Below are 13992 nucleotides of genomic sequence, written 5' to 3'. Positions count from 1 at the left end.
GTTCCCTAGTGGCAATAGTGTTGGTGCTTTCAAGACAACTGGGAACTCAGAAAAAACGAGGCATCAGTGATCTTAAGGTCGGAAAGTCAGAGCTCTAGAAGATGCCAGAGTTTCTGACTTGGAATCCGAGTTGGATGAGCCTTCAAAACGCCCCCCCCCCCCCCCCCCAAGTTGTCTTGAACGCACTGAAGTCGGAGATTTCCGAGTTCCAAGTTGATTTGAACATAGCATAACAATAATTTAGATTTTCTCTTGTCAGACCAATAAATATATGCTTCAGGATTAAGCTGTCCCAGTTTATATAATGTTCCACTTTCTGAAGTCACCCTATAGGCTTTTACAATTTCGACACAATTTCATCGCACAATATTTTATTTCCACAAATGTTTAAATGAACAAGGAAAAAATGAAAACTCGCACCAACAAAATTAACATGTTATTGGCTTCAAGCGAAAAGCTTTAGAAATAATAGACTAAGGTTATATCTGTAACTGTTTCATCCTAAAATGTTTGAATAATAAAATACACAAACTATCCATAAAGAATCACGATAAAATATTTTTTTGCCCCTCAGATAATGTTTCTAGTCGCGCGAACCACCTGGTCAAAAACAAATATTTTCAGACACAACTTTCTTGTCAGACTTGGAATAAATGAGATTACAACACCATAAACTTCCTGTGAAGGAAGCTGGGATAAACAGCGACACATTTATTGCACCATCCTCTTCCAGTATGGCAATATAGTCGACCACATGACATTTTTATACACAGTGGAAAACCTGAGTGTGATTTATTTGGTTGTATAGAAGCATGGGGTTAAACATTGGAGGCTTGTAACTTTGAAGATTTGATTTAGACATTTACAGTATCATCAGATTCAGTATTTGTTTGAAAATTAGGAGAGGCATAATAAGACTATACATTTCCACCATGAAGCTGGCAGAATGTGTGTAAACTATGCACCTGTTCAACAATTCCTGTGTAATAACAAGCCTATTCGACGATACTGTATGTCTGTTCAATTTTCTTGGAAATTTCAGTCTTCATTTCAGAGCACTAAAGCCTCAACAAGCACTGTCCATATCCTGAGAGAAGATGAAAAGTAAATTCTCTTAATTCTCAATAGTTGTTTGAATAAAACTGAAAAAGCAACCAAACCAAAGTAATACAAAAAAGTCAAGGCAAGGTTGTCCAATACTGATTTCGAATAAAAGTAAATCAATGATGTATCTATCAGAAGCGCGATACCTCCAGCCCTTGCCGTTCTGATAGGAAACATGTAGACTTGGCTGTAACAGTAAAGAAAGTCGTCTATAGTAGAGGAGACTGGATGGCTATGGTTTTGAGTAGCTCGACTAGGCTCTGTAGGTCCTGAAGTGACAGCTGACCGGGAACACCTCTGATAACCTGCAACACACAAACACAACACGGCCAGGAAAAACCAAGGGTTATCCTACAAAGCAGGTTTGAGGAGTTAGCGAGGTAACTTTGGTCAACTCTTGAATTCAACTAGGGATAACCGGTCATTCAAAAGTGGCTCACCTTTTAGCCTGGTAAATTTATATGGCAACGAATCCATCAGAACTATAACCTGTTCTGGAGAAGAGCCACTTACCCTGAATGAAATGACTGAGCCACGAGTTGAGGACCAATGAAATCAGATTCCCTCCTTCATTTGAGGAAGACAACGGATTCAATATTTTATTAAAATGTCTGTGTTAAAAAAATACTAATGTTAAAATATATCACATTACCCATTTAGTAATGCCAGAAAGCATTTTAAACTTCACGCACAGTAACACTTTTGTATGACTTAATACAACCTGTTGGGGCTAGGGGGCAGTATTTTCACGGCTGGATAAAAAAACGTACCCGATTTAATCTGGTTACTAATCCTACCCAGTAACTAGAATATGCATATACTTATTATATATGGATAGAAAACACCCTAAAGTTTCTAAAACTGTTTGAATGGTGTCTGTGAGTATAACAGAACTCATTTGGCAGGCAAAACCCTGAGACATTTTCTGACAGGAAGTGGATACCTGATGTGTTGAATTACCTTTAAGCCAATGCCATTGAAACACACAGGGGCTGATTAATGTTTTGGCACTTCCTATTGCTTCCACTAGATGTCACCAGCCTTTACAAAGTGTTTTGAATCTTCTACTATGAGATCTGACCGAACAAGAGCCTTGGAACGGTGATGGCCGATTAGACTCTGGCGCGCGAGGTCATGTTGGGTACCCTCGTTCCAAAACGTTTTAAAAGAGAATGCATTCGTCCACCTTGAATATTATTCATGTTCTGGTTAAAAAAGGCACTAATGATTTATGCTATACAACGTTTGACATGTTTGAACGAACGTAAATATATTTTTTCCCCTCGTTCATGAAGTGCGGTCCGGCGGGCTTAGATCTTTTTTGAACAAAACTACATTCGTTATGGACCTGGGATTCCTGGAAGTGACATCTGATGAAGAGAATCAAAGGTAATGGATTATTTACATAGTATTTTCGATTTTAGATCTCTCCAACATGGCCGTTTGTCTGTATCGCAAAGCGTATTTTTCTGGGCGCAGTGCTCAGATTATTGCAAAGTGTGATTTCCCAGTAAGGTTATTTTTAAATCTGGCAAGTCGATTGCGTTCAAGAGATGTAAATCTATAATTCTTTAAATGACAATATAATATTTTACCAATGTTTTCTAATTTTAATTATTTAATTTGTGGTGCTGACTTGACTGCCGGTTATTGAAGGGAAACGATTTCCTGAACATCAACGCCATAGTAAAACGCTGTTTTTGGATATAAATATGAACTTGATAGAACTAAAAATGCATGCATTGTCTAACATAATGTCCTAGGAGTGTCATCTGATGGAGATTGTAAAAGGTTAGTGCATCATTTTAGCTGGTTTTATGGTTTTGGTGACGCCTGTCTTTGAATTGACAAAACATTACACACAGCTATTGTCAATGTACTCTCCTAACATAATCTAACTTTATGCTTTCGCCGTAAAACCTTTTTGAAATCGGACAACGTGGTTAGATTAAGGAGATGTTTATCTTTCAAAGGGTGTAAGATAGTTGTATGTTTGAAAAATTTGAATTTTGACATTTATTTGGTTTCAAATTTGCCGCTCTTGAAATGCACCTGCTGTTGATAGGGTGCACCACGGGTGGCACGCTAGCGTCCCACATAGCCTAATACAATTATTATATCAACCAGAGTGGGGGGGAAATGTATTTGTGCATTGATAAGCACACCAAAGCAAACAAAAGTCGGCATTAACAATAATAAAATACAGAAGGCACTTCGAAAATCCTATTTCACGCCATAGCTTGCTGAATTTGCAAGAGAAGTATTTTTTAATTTTGATTTCAGCACAAATGAAAATGTGTCACATATATTGACGTTTCAGTATTAAGTCACTGAAGAGTTCGTCGTCCGAATAGCCATGTGCTACATGCACGCGCAGTTACAAGCCTGCTAGAGTTAGCAGCAGGAGAACGAGCAATATCCACCGTCATAGTATGGACGAAGGCTGAGATGAAATGCGAAGCTAACTGAAGCTGATTAGCTTTAGAAAACCCTGAGTAGATCTAGCTTGCTCCATAGGATTCTCCTCTGGATTCTATCAGATCGCACTTTGTCGGCTATGCACCCTTTTGGCTCCCGAGTGGCGCAGCGGTCTAAGTTTCAACTGAATCTTCTTGACTGCAATCCACTCTGAAGTGATGGGTCACCTTTTGCAACAAGGCAAATTACTTTAAAGTAAGGTCTGATAAGCTCTCGAGTGGCGCAGCGGTCTAGAGACGTCACTACAGACCGTGGTTCGATTCCAGGCTGTATCACAACTGGCCGTGATTGGGAGTCCCATAGAGCGGCACACAATTGGCCCAGCGTCGTCCGGGTTAGGGTTTGGCCGGGGTAGGCCGTTATTTTAAATAATAATTTGTTCTTAACTGACTTACCTGGTTAAATAAAGGTTAAATAATAACAACATTAAAGGCAATGTTCCCACGTTTGCTGAGACCCCATTCCATAAATGATACATCTGTCGGCTCAATAGTAAATTACCTTTGGTGCTAGCAAGCAGACTAGATAGTGCTAGGTATCAACAGACAATCAAGAAGGGGCTGGAAACTAGTGAGCTTCGATTGGCTAACAGTAACGCGACGTCGCGGAGTATTGGCATAAAGTTCCACATTCCCAACTTTGGTTCCGCTCTTTTCAAGTCCCTCGCCCATGTTCTTATTGCCCAACGGTACCCCGTCCACTTCGCTTCTGTCATTGAAAATGAACGTGCTTCTGTTGTTTCAGCGCCCCCAACGTGATATGTAGATCTCCTCAGGCATCTATAGTAAATATGTATATGATTTCTGGGTGGCAATATGACTAATCTCCTCAGCAGCACAATGCACATGTTTGTAAAGTCTACAAAGCGGTGTGTTTAAGGGCACACTTTATTTTGTATAGCCAGTAGGGATGGGTAAGGCATTCCAGATGATATATTTGCCTTTGGTGATGGGAAAAGTATCTCGGAAATAGGCTAACCAGAGGGCTGGTAAATATGTTTTAGGGATACAGGAGCACAGTGTGTATATGTTTCCTGGAGCGAAGCTGCTACCTGGGTCTAGTGTTGCATGAGGCCCATCCATTATTCACCGAACCACAACAGAGGCCCGGCTAATTACACAGCTGCCATGCAGTAGATGGGCCTCATCTGCAAATGATTCATGAGATGGATATTTGGATAGTTGACTCAAATGCTAATGGCTTGGTACTGTTAATTGGTCCTGCAGATATATTGTTAGTAAGTTCAAAAAAATAATGGATAACACTTCAGATAGGTATGTATGCTTTATGATGCGCTTATAATGCAATGTAAGACTTGTCATAAGACTCATTTATCATTTCTTATAATAAACATCATTATGAGCCTGACTAAATACGAGACATTTTGAGTTAGTTGAAACCATACTGCAGCCAACAGCCAGCTACAACTTTAAATTATTTGTTGAGCACCTCACTCAATAAGGCATGTTCTTTACTATCTACCTATCAGATTGGATGAAGACAACATCTGTAGCCTAGATAAGGTGATATCAGCTCAAGAAAGCATCATCTCCCATTTATTTAGACAGCTATAAATCAGAGCTGAAGCTATGTTCCTGGTCTCCTCTCTGTGGTGGTGTACACAGTGGATCAGTTAGGGACCAAGTGGAATGTTTCCCAGGGCTTGTGTGTGTGTGTGTGTGTGTGTGTGTGTGTGTGTGTGCGCCCCTGGCTGCTGCATCACGGATCTAGAGAGGGTTAGGATTGGGGGGGTAATCAGGTGGAGGAGATAAGGCCGAGAGGTGTGTACACAGACGGGAGCAGCACGGAACTGTCCCACACAGCGCCTGCTAGGCTCACGCCCTGCCACCGACCTGCCTGGGGAAGTAGTGCGCGCGCACACGCACACACACACACGCCATCTGGCACTGGTCAAACAATGCAAGGGCAAGCACACAACGCAGATTGGAGATGCCACACACACACACCACACTGTATATTTCACAGGGCAACATAAAACACAAGGAAACCTTTGAATTGCTGAGCCTGTGGTTATGGGTATGCATTTTTCATAATAATGAATATACAAATTCTTATTCTATGCATATTCTAATGAAATCATGAGTTATAACAGGTTGGTATTCAATTTTGTGATGTTTAAAATGTACCAAAGAGAGTTCTCCACACACACACACTGCAGTGCACCCTGGATACACACAAGTAGAGATAAATCACTAGGTTAAGTTTGTTGAGAGGGTGTTCCCCCAGGTAAAACAATGTTCCCTGATTTCCTCTGCTGATCCCTGATGGATCCTACTGAGGCACAGGCTCTCCAGCTGTTCCTGCAACAGCACATGACACACACACACACACACACACACACACACACACACACACACACACGGTCCCTCTGGGCCTTTGTGGATAATGTTGGTGTTTGTGAACCTGCCATGGAAAAAAAGAGAGACTGTATAGTAAAAAAATGGCACACGTCTTGAGAAGCTGAGACAAATTAGTACCGACATCGCACTGCCACCAGGCCTGACATCGCACTGCCACCAGGCCTGACATCGCACTGCCACCAGGCCTGACATCGCACTGCCACCAGGCCTGACATCGCACTGCCACCAGGCCTGACATCGCACTGCCACCAGGCCTGACATCGCACTGCCACCAGGCCTGACATCGCACTGCCACCAGGCCTGACATCGCACTGCCACCAGGCCTGACATCGCACTGCCACCAGGCCTGGCCTCACTGCCACCAGGCCTGACATCGCACTGCCACCAGGCCTCACTGCCACCAGGCCTCACTGCCACCAGGCCTCACTGCCACCAGGCCTCACTGCCACCAGGCCTGACATCGCACTGCCACCAGGCCTGACATCGCACTGCCACCAGGCCTGACATCGCACTGCCACCAGGCCTGACATCGCACTGCCACCAGGCCTGACATCGCACTGCCACCAGGCCTGGCCGCACTGCCACCAGGCCTGACATCGCACTGCCACCAGGCCTCACTGCCACCAGGCCTCACTGCCACCAGGCTTCACTGCCACCAGGCCTGACATCGCACTGCCACCAGGCCTGACATCGCACTGCCACCAGGCCTGACATCGCACTGCCACCAGGCCTGACATCGCACTGCCACCAGGCCTGACATCGCACTGCCACCAGGCCTGACATCGCACTGCCACCAGGCCTGACATCGCACTGCCACCAGGCCTGACATCGCACTGCCACCAGGCCTGACATCGCACTGCCACCAGGCATGACATCGCACTGCCACCAGGCCTGACATCACACTGCCACCAGGCCTGACATCGCACTGCCACCAGGCCTGACATCGCACTGCCACCAGGCCTGACATCGCACTGCCACCAGGCCTGACATCGCACTGCCACCAGGCCTGACATCGCACTGCCACCAGGCCTGACATCGCACTGCCACCAGGCCTGGCCTCACTGCCACCAGGCCTGACATCGCACTGCCACCAGGCCTGACATCGCACTGCCACCAGGCCTGACATCACACTGCCACCAGGCCTGACATCACTGATTTTCCATGAAAGAGAAAACACAACAGTCCATCTGTCCTTTACTTCAACTTGGCACTGAAAATCTCTAAATCATATCAGCCTAATGTCCAACCATATCAGAGACACCTCGTCATATAGATTGAACAATTATAGGTGTTTATTTGACAGTTTGCGGTGTCAGCTCTGGGTGCTGTTCCAGCAGGCCTCAGTAGCTAGCAGAGAATTCCTGGAAACAGGCCTCTCGATGAAGGTGTGACTCAAGTGCCTCGCTATTAAATCTGAGCTACAGGAAGTCAATAGCACTCTGCCAATCACTACTTCCTGTTGACTGCACCTCAATCAGCCAATGATAGCCCAGTTAGTGCCCATGACAGGAACAGAGTTCACCTCTGGCAGTTTGGGGCTACCCTGAAAAGTTCACTCAGTTAGTGGAAGCCTTGTTGCCACATAACTTCTCCATAAATACCAGAGCACGTGTTCATAGTGTCTCAGAGTAGAAGTTCTGATCTAGGATAATGTGTGTCCTCGTCTCCCGTCCATGTGATCTTATTCACTATGATCAAAAAGCCAAAACTGATTCTAGATCAGCACTTCAGATAAGACGGTTTATGACTGCGGGACCAGGTAAATACTGACTGAAATAAGAGTGTAAAATGTCCTGTTTCTCTCCCAGACACAGTATTGGACGTTTTAGTAGAAAATGGTGTGTTAAAACAGCAATCTGCAGTGTAATACATCCATTTTTGGACTTAGATTCTTGAAGAATATAACTTATAAATTACGGTATTAGCTTAGTTCAAATGTCATACCCCATCAGAACCCAAAATATAAGCTTTTTTCACTCCAATGTTAGTAAACAAGCATTTAGCTACACTCTCAGTAGCATCTGCTAAATATGTGTATGCGACCAATAAAATTTGATTTCAAATATAAACAAGCACTGTATTGCCTCAAAACATGCTTGAAACTCTAATCTAGGATGGTCAGTCCTTGCATCCATAGCTCTGTCTATGAATTTGAGAAGTTACATTTCTCCAGGCCCATTCTTCAGCTTTTTACCAAAACAGAGGCGGGGAGACCTTTTTTATTGTTTCAATTAAGGATTGGCCCTTTAACTCTCTGAGTTTACATTGGCACTGACCTGAAGGTCGTGACCAGGTTGTTGAGGTCCCTGGAGATGTCAGTCATGGTGCGACGCAGGGGGCCCACGATGTTTCTCAGGCTTCACACCACGAAGATGAGGAGAACCGGACATATAAATACACACACATATACACACACATATACACACATATACACACACATACACACACATACACACACACATACACACACATACACACATATACACACACATATACACACATACACACACATATACACACATACACACACATATACACACACATATACACACACATATACACACATATACACACACATATACACACACACACATATACACACACATATACACACACACATATACACACATACACACACATACACACACACATATACACACACACACATATACACACACACATATACACACACATATACACACACACACATATACACACACATATACACACACATATACACACATATATACACACAACTTGGTTTCATTTCTTAAGTTGCTGAGATGCGAAGTTCAACGAGCTATAAGACCGAGCCAGTACTTATCAATTCTTCTGTAATATTGCTGGTTGTCAACTATCAGCACATCAGTGACCACATTTTCATTGCATAAAACACAGCTTTTTGAACTTTGAAAACCGTGGCAGCATTTTCATACAGACACGCACACACCCTCTAGTGAGCTTCTCAACCGTTATGCGTTTCTGTATGAGGTGCTGGGCATGGGAATCAACCAACCACCCTGGTCCTGGTCTTGGGGGGGTGGGTGGAGAGAGTGTGAGAGAAAGAGCATGAAAGCAGGAGAAAGAGCGTGAAAGGAGAAAGAGCGTAGATGGGAAAGGAGAGGAGAATAAGAGTGAGGGAAAGAAGTGAGATGAGACATTAAAAAAAACATCTTCATGGTAAAAGCCAACCTCAAAAACAAGACCATCATCATCATCACGCTTTACATCTCCAATGCATATACATAGTGCCCCCATCTGGAGACTGACAGTTACTACACTACACTTTTATCCCCAACTCACCTCTGAGTCTCAGGGCCCGTTTCCCTGACACTTGGTGGGCTTCATCCCCTTTGTAGAACTCCCTGACCCTCAGCCCCAGCTCCTCTGTATCCCTGCGTATTGTGTCGTAGTCTGGGGATGGAGCAAAGGGACTTCATGGACCCCCTGGGGACCCGCTGTCCCCTCCATCCCCAACCCCTTGTACAATATCCTCCAGGATATCTTCATCATGCTCCTCTTCTTCCTCCTCCTTCTTCTTCTTCGTTTCTACTGTTGTTTTATTAAAGTGGTCTGGGCCATATAGGAACTTCATAGTCTCCTCAGCCCACCATTCGTCGAAGGTCCTCCTTAGGCCTTCTAGAAGGTTCAGTCAAACCGAGACAGGTTTTGGAGTAGTTTTGTGGCCCTTGAGGAGCCCCTGGGCCCCCCTCCTGCTCATGCCCACCTGGATGATCCTGAAGCCCGGCTGGGTGGGCTGGGCTGGGGTTGAGTCCCACTGAGGGTTGGGGATTGGAGCTAGATCTTGATTCTGTACACTGCATTGTGTTGAGGGTTGTTAGTACAGAAGATGTAGCCGTGACTGGTTCTCTATCCTACATTGTGACTTGGCTCAGTAGTGCTGCGGCATCCTCCATAGACTGGCCCTCTGGTGAGCCTCTCTCTTCCAGGAAAGGCTGCTGCTCACTGGGGTGGTTTGAATCTGTTGTGTGTTGTTGGGGTCCATCTATGTCATTGATTGTCTTTGTTGGTGCTTTCTGTGATTGTTCTTTATTCTCCTCCCTCTTGTCTTCAGCCTTGTTTGTTTGTTTTGGCATCTTCGTCAAATCAAATTTATTTGTCACCTACACATGGTTAGCAGGTGTTAATGCAAGTGTAGCGAAATGCTTGTGCTTCTAGTTCCGACCATGCAGTAATATCTAACAAGTAATCTACCAATTCCACAACAACTACCTTGTACACACAAGTGTAAAGGAATGAATACGAATATGTACATAAAAATATATAAATGAATGATGGCTGAACGGCATAGGCAAGATGCAGTAGATGGTATGGAGTACAGTATATACATATGAGATGAGTAATGTAGGGTATGAAAACATAAAGCAGCATTATTTAAGGTGGCTAGTGATACATTACATCAGGATGGCAAGATGCAGTAGATGGTATAGAGTACAGTATATACATATGAGATGACTAATGTAGGTTATGTAAACATTATATAATATAAATAATATAAAGTGGCAAGTGATAAATTGATTACATCAATTTTCCCATTATTAAAGTGGCTTGAGTTGAGTCAGTATGTTGACAGCAGCCACTCAATGTTAGTGATGGCTGTTTAACAGTCTGATGGCCTTGAGATAGAAGCTGTTTTTCAGTCTCTCAGTCCCAGCTTTGATGCACCTGTACTGACCTCGCCTTCTGGATGACAGCGGGGTGAACAGGCAGTGGCTCGGATGGTTGCTGTCCTTGATGATCTTTTTGGCCTTCCTGTGACATCGGGTGCTGTAGGTGTCCTGGAGGGCAGGTAGTTTGCACCCGGTGATGCGTTGTGCAGACCTCACTACCCTCTGGAGAGCCCTGCGGTTCTGGGCGGTGCAGCTGCTGTACCAGGCGGTGATACAGCCCGACAGGATGCTCTCGATTGTGCATCTGTAAAAGTTTGTGAGTGTTTTTCGTGACAAGCCGAATTTCTTCAGCCTCCTGAGGTTGAAGAGGCGCTGCTGCGCCTTCTTCACCACGCTGTCTGTGTGGGTGGACCATTTCTGTTTGTCCGTGATGTGTACGCCGAGGAACTTAAAACTCTCCACCCTCTCCACCGCAGTCCTGTCGATGTAGATAGGGGGCTGCTCCCTCTGCTGTTTCCTGAAGTCCACGATCATCTCCTTTGTTATGTTGACATTGAGTGTAAGGTTATTTTCCTGGCACCACACTCCGAGGACCCTCACCTCCTCCCTGTAGGCCGTCTCGTCGTTGTTGGTAATCAAGTCTACCACTGTAGTGTCATCTGCAAACTTGATGATTGAGTTGGAGGCGTGCATGGCCACACAGTCGTGGGTGAACAGGGAGTACAGAAGTGGGCTGAGAACGCACCCTTGTGGGGACCCAGTGTTGAGGATCAGCGGGGTGGAGATGTTGTTACCTACCCTCACCACCTGGGGGCGGCCCGTCAGGAAGTCCAGGACCCAGTTGCACAGGGCGGGGTCGAGACCCAGGGTCTCGAGCTTAATGATGACTTTGGAGGGTACTATGGTGTTAAATGCTGAGCTGTAATCGATGAACAGCATTCTTACATAGGTATTCCTCTTGTCCAGATGGGTTAGGGCAGTGTGCAGGCGATTGTGTCGTCTGTGGACCTATTGGGTCGGTAAGCAAATTGGAGTGGGTCTAGGGTGTCAGGTAGGGTGGAGGTGATATGGTCCTTGACTAGTCTCTCAAACCACTTCATGATGATGGAAGTGAGTGCTACAGGGCGGTAGTCATTTAGCTCAGTTACCTTCGCTTTCTTGGGAACAAGAACAATGGTGGCCCTCTTGAAGCATGTGGACAGCAGACTGGGATAAGGATTGATTGAATATGTCTGTAAACACACCAGCCAGCTGGTCTGCGCATGCTCTGAGGACGCGGTTGGGGATGCCGTCTGGTCCTGCAGCCCTGCGAGGGTTAACACTTTTAAATGTTTTACTCACGTTGGCTGCAGTTGTGCACTTGTGTCCTTCCCTCCCGACCTTCTCTCCCTCTCCTCGTTCCCTCCCCTTCGTCGGTGTGCTTGGGCAGACTGCCTCAGCGCACCCTGGGTCCCTGTTGCTGGGAGACCACGCTGGAAACAAAGTGCTGTACTGTGTCGCTGTGACCGGCTGTACGGGATCGTCTGGGGTTCTCTGGGGCCACAGAGTACAGGGGAAGGTTCTTCACATCGTCCTCTCTGAAACGCCTCAGTCAGCCTCACTTCCTCTCCAGTGCTACCGCTACACAGACAGACAGGGGGAATCAGGGGGAAGTCAGTCAGTCAAGCCACCAATCAATCGAGAAATCAATGGATCTATAATTTAATTTGATGTTTACAGTTGGTGAATTATTTAATTATTATGCCGTAATGATTGATGAATGGATTCGATAAATGGATCCATCCCTCCATCCCTTATAAACCAGTTGAATGACAGCTACACATCTTATCAATTAATCCAGACTATATGAAATTGTGAAAAAAAGGAATGTACATACCAATCTCCTTTCTTCATTAAGTTTACATCTGGGGGGTTGCAAACAAAAAGAGGAAAACATGGTCATAAGAGGAGGAGAGTCAACATTTAGGTCATATCTGGACCTAAAGGAAAATGGAGGCCTACCTCAGCACGGCTATATCTGCGGTTAACCATGACTCATAAAGTGAACCGGAACATAATTACCTCTCGTGCTGCCTCAACCATAGAGGGCTCTTTGATATATGCAGCTCAATGGACTTAGAGGCTTTGTAGCAGAATTACTGCAGGAAAAGGGCACTGTTTCAGTCTTCTATCAGTCACGTTCTTTAAATGGTGCTGGTCATAACACAACAGAATATCTGATTCTGTGCACTTACCATGCGTTCTGTAATGGCATTGACTTTATTGGTGTTGGTGGAAATTTTGAACTGTTGAGTGGGGACCTATGAAAATAAATATCAGAAGAAGTTGGTTTTGACAAAACACTATTTACTCAAAGGCAAGTAAAAAAGGGAGCCCTTTTATAAATAAATGAAACATTACCTTGCCCAGTTTATTTGAACAGACAGGATAGCCACACAGCTTCACAATAGATCTCTCCTCAACTGTCTTTGTAATTGGCAGAAGTGATCAAGCTTTCCTGCAAATCAAGGGCATTGAAAGAAACATCATGAATACATGACAGATACCCCACACTACCTGACATAGTGATGTGGTGCTCCTCGATCAACTGATATCCATTGACAGTAACTGTAAAATCTTTCCATGAGGTCATAGATCCTCTTCTAATACTCAAAAGTGGAACCGTTCCAAATCCGCATGTCACCATCTTAGCCACCAACCACAGATAAAAAATCTTGTATTTGGAACAGTGTATTTGTAGACCTCAATCTCTATGGTACTCACACAGTCAACCAGGAAGTCCTCCACTACGCTATCCTCCAAGAGACACTCCACCGCCTGCAGAGGTCTCTTCTCCAGGTCCAGTTTCTCTCTCAGGGTCTCCCTCTCTGCCTCTCTCCTGGGGGGCAGGGTTATACACACATAAGCACCAGAAAAACACTAGCCACAAACGTGAGACCAACAACATTGGTAATGACATTCATCCAAATATCAGAACGTTTTCAACCTCCACATATGGGGAACATTGATGCAAGCAGGGGGGTGAAAATACCTTCTTGCTTCCTCTGCAGAGGTCTGTGCTTTGACACGCTTCCCATCTGTCAAATAACTGAAATTAGGTGTCCGTGTTTATGACAGAACGTAATAAGGAAGTTAGCTGTTTACTGTAGTAATTAAATATTAAAGGCTTACGTTATATGGTTAGCTATGAAACATGTTAGTTACCTATATGTAAACACAACTGTAGCTGCAAGAATGATATCTCCGTTTTCATTACTTTTTGAGGACCAACAGAGACCCTACAATATCCAAACACAATGTTAATACCGGTCTGATGATATCTTATAAAAACAAACCCTTTTTCATTGCTCCTTCTTCATGCTCGTCCAATGTTTTGTGCTAATGTCAACTTTGACCTG

At 44.6% G+C, this 13992-nt stretch overlaps 1 long non-coding RNA gene and 1 other non-coding gene across 3 annotated transcripts; both read right to left on the bottom strand.

The window, feature by feature from the left end:
- Positions 1 to 1177: 1177 nt before the first annotated feature.
- On the bottom strand, positions 1178 to 9402 carry LOC145850510 (uncharacterized). Its single transcript, XR_014391846.1, has 3 exons — positions 9267 to 9402; positions 8240 to 8320; positions 1178 to 1409 (listed from the first exon to the last, which is right to left on the bottom strand). It is a non-coding gene; the product is annotated as an uncharacterized LOC145850510 (long non-coding RNA).
- Positions 9403 to 11884: 2482 nt separating this feature from the next.
- Positions 11885 to 13992, bottom strand: LOC106598756 (uncharacterized). Of its 2 annotated transcripts, none has more exons than XR_014391845.1 (8): positions 13930 to 13990; positions 13626 to 13682; positions 13358 to 13472; positions 12995 to 13091; positions 12829 to 12894; positions 12656 to 12732; positions 12471 to 12498; positions 11885 to 12214 (listed from the first exon to the last, which is right to left on the bottom strand). It is a non-coding gene; the product is annotated as an uncharacterized LOC106598756 (transcript). The 2 variants fall into 2 exon arrangements; XR_014391844.1 differs by having other exon boundaries at positions 11936 to 12214; positions 13626 to 13671; positions 13930 to 13992.

This window comes from Salmo salar, chromosome 03 (genome assembly GCF_965601325.2).
Source record: "Salmo salar chromosome 03, fSalSal1, whole genome shotgun sequence".
In the NCBI taxonomy this organism is placed as follows: domain Eukaryota; kingdom Metazoa; phylum Chordata; class Actinopteri; order Salmoniformes; family Salmonidae; genus Salmo; species Salmo salar.
Note: the sequence above shows the minus strand (reverse complement) of the source record. Positions and strands in the feature narration are given on the sequence as shown.